Raw genomic sequence first — 2,853 nt, 5'->3', positions numbered from 1 at the left:
AAATGAATACTAAGTTTAGTTTTGATTTTTTTTTCATGCTGGGCAAAGTGAATGAATGTGCAAAGCAATTCCATTTTGAGGGTTCTCCCACCAACATTCTCAGAAATGTGCAAAGCTGGATGTTCTTCTAAGCACCGACAGCCACGAAACAATTGTCAGGCACATTAGTTCCCAGGCGGTCCCAGATGGAAATATTCCGGGGCAGATTCTCTCGCCTAAGTGGGATCTGAGGGTCTAAAAGTACGGCTTGGGATGGAGCCAAAGTGAAGCAGTATCCTCCATAACACCGAGACGTGGCCTCACTCCAAGTCTATGTTAACAATATTTGAAAGGAAAAAGGTAGAATCAAGGCCAGAAATAAGTAGTTATTGTCATCAATCAAATTTTATGCTGCCATCCAGTTAAATGAGACTTATAATTCAAAGACTAACTTGATTTCCTCTTAGGTCCACATTTGCATATGAAACTCTGGGTCAGCTTCATTTGCATAAACATGAATAGGCATATATATGCTACAGAAATACCTCTTTGAAAATAATATAACTTTAAAACATTCTCAAAAGTCATTGTTTAGCGTGAAATAATAAAAAGCAGGCTTCCTTTATCTTACAGAATACAGAAAAATCAACTCAAAAATGTATTAAAGACAAAATTAGACATGAAATGGCAAAACACTGAGAAGAAAACAGAGGGAAAAAACTCCTTGACATGGGTCTTGGCAATAATTTTTCAAATTTGACACCAAAAGCACAGGCAACAAAGCAAACATGCAGGTGGGACTAAATGGACTAAGAAGTTTTTGCACAGCTAAGGAAACAATGAGCAACATGAAAGGTAAGTTATGGAGTGCCAAAAATGTAAACCATATATCTAATAAAAGTTAATGCCTGAAACATATACAGAAGTCATGCAACTCAACACACACAAAAATAACTCAAATAAAAAATGGACAAAAAACCTGAAAGGACATTTTTCCAAAGACATGCAAATGACCAATCAGTATATGAAAAGAAGCTCATCATCACTAATCATCAGAGAAATGCAAATCAAAACCACAATGAGATACCATATCACACCTGTTAGAATGGCCTTACCAAAGAGTGAAAAGATACCCAGTGCTGGTGAGGATGTAGAGGAAAGGGAATCTGTGCACTGTTGGTAGGAATGTAAATTGGTGCAGCCACTATGGAAAACAGTATGAAGATTCCTCACAAGAATTAAAAATGGAACCATATGATCCAGCAATCCCACTTCTTGGTATATATACAAAAGAAACTAAATCATTAATTTTAAAAAATATCTGCACTCCAAGTTCATTGCAACATTATTTACAGTAGCCAAGACACGGAAATAACCCATCTATTGACAGATAAATGGATCAAGGCAATGTTTTATATGTTTTATATATACACATATGTATTACATACTATATATATGTATTACATACTATATATATATACACATATGTATATATGTATTACATACAATATTATTCAGCTGTTAAAAAAAAAGGAAATCCTGCCACTTGCCACAACTTGGATGAAACTGGGAGACATTATGCTAAGTGAAATAAACAAAATGACAATTATTGCATGTATATTTGTATGTGGAATATAAAAGAAAAAACTGAACTCATAGTAACAGAAAGTAGAATGGTGGAGAGATATTGATCCCTTTCAGTTATAAGATGTATAAATTCTGGAGACCTAATGTCCATCCAGCATGGTGACTATCATTAAAAATAATGTATACTTGAAATTTGCTAAGATCTCAAGTGTTCTCACTACAAAAAAAGCCTCTATGGGAGGTGATGGATATGTTATTTTGTTTGATTGTGGCTATCATTTCACAATGTATACATATTTCAAAATATCACATTATACACATTAAATATATACATTTTTATTCACCAAAAATTTTAAAAAATAAATACAAAATTAAAAACAGACTTTAAATTTCAAATGTCAAATCCACAAATTATTAGCAAATGTTGGGCAATATAGTTAAACTTTGTGTCCCTATTTTATCATCTGAAAATGACGATGATGTCTACCTCAAAGAAATTTAATAAATGTAGTAGGCAGTTTCTAAAAGGACTCTTGGTATTAACTCTTGGTAGAAGGTAATCTTTTCCCTTTGAGTGGGGTTAGATCTAACAATTTACGTCTACCAAAATATAACGAATGTAATGGGATATTAACCTCATATATTGAAGTACAGGACTGAGTTCCACCTTGCTTGTTCTCTCATTCTCTTACTTGCCCTGAAGGAAGCCAGCTATCATGTTGTGGGCTGTCCTGTGGAGACACCATGTGACAAGTACCTGAGGGAAGCCTCGATCCAATAGCCAATGAACAGTTGAGACTTTCAGTCTAATGACTCGTGAGAGACCAGGTCCAACCCCATGAGTGTGTTTGGAGATTTGTGACTGCAGCCCTGTATGACACCTTGATTGCCTCCTTCGGAACGACCGTGAGCCACATGGCCCAGTTAAACCAGACCCAGGTACCTGACCCACAAAAACTATGGAATAATAAATGTTGTCTTGAGCCATTAATTGTAGGGTAATTTGTTACACTGCAAGAAATATCTAACACAATAATCTATAGAGTTGCTGACATACAGGTCTGGAGCTTAGGAGAAACCAATGAAATTAGAAGGCATCAAGAAATAGATCCTGGAGGCACCTGAGTGGCTCGATTGATTGAGGTCCTCATATTGATTTCTGCCCAGGTTATGATCTCAGGGTTGGTAAGGTTGAGCCCCATGTTGGGTGAAGTGCAGAGCCTGCTTGGGATTCTCTCTCTGCCCCTCCCCCATTTGCACTCTTTCTCAAAATAAATAAATAAAAAC

General features: G+C 36.0%; 1 long non-coding RNA gene across 1 annotated transcript; it reads left to right on the top strand.

Annotated features, from left to right (window-relative positions):
- Positions 1–690: 690 nt before the first annotated feature.
- LOC115289284 lies at positions 691–2,557 on the top strand. The gene is made up of 2 exons (XR_003907535.1): positions 691–834; positions 2,270–2,557. It is a non-coding gene; the product is annotated as an uncharacterized LOC115289284 (long non-coding RNA).
- Positions 2,558–2,853: the final 296 nt, after the last annotated feature.

This window comes from Suricata suricatta, chromosome 4 (assembly GCF_006229205.1).
Source record: "Suricata suricatta isolate VVHF042 chromosome 4, meerkat_22Aug2017_6uvM2_HiC, whole genome shotgun sequence".
NCBI classification, from domain to species: domain Eukaryota; kingdom Metazoa; phylum Chordata; class Mammalia; order Carnivora; family Herpestidae; genus Suricata; species Suricata suricatta.
Note: the sequence above shows the minus strand (reverse complement) of the source record. Positions and strands in the feature narration are given on the sequence as shown.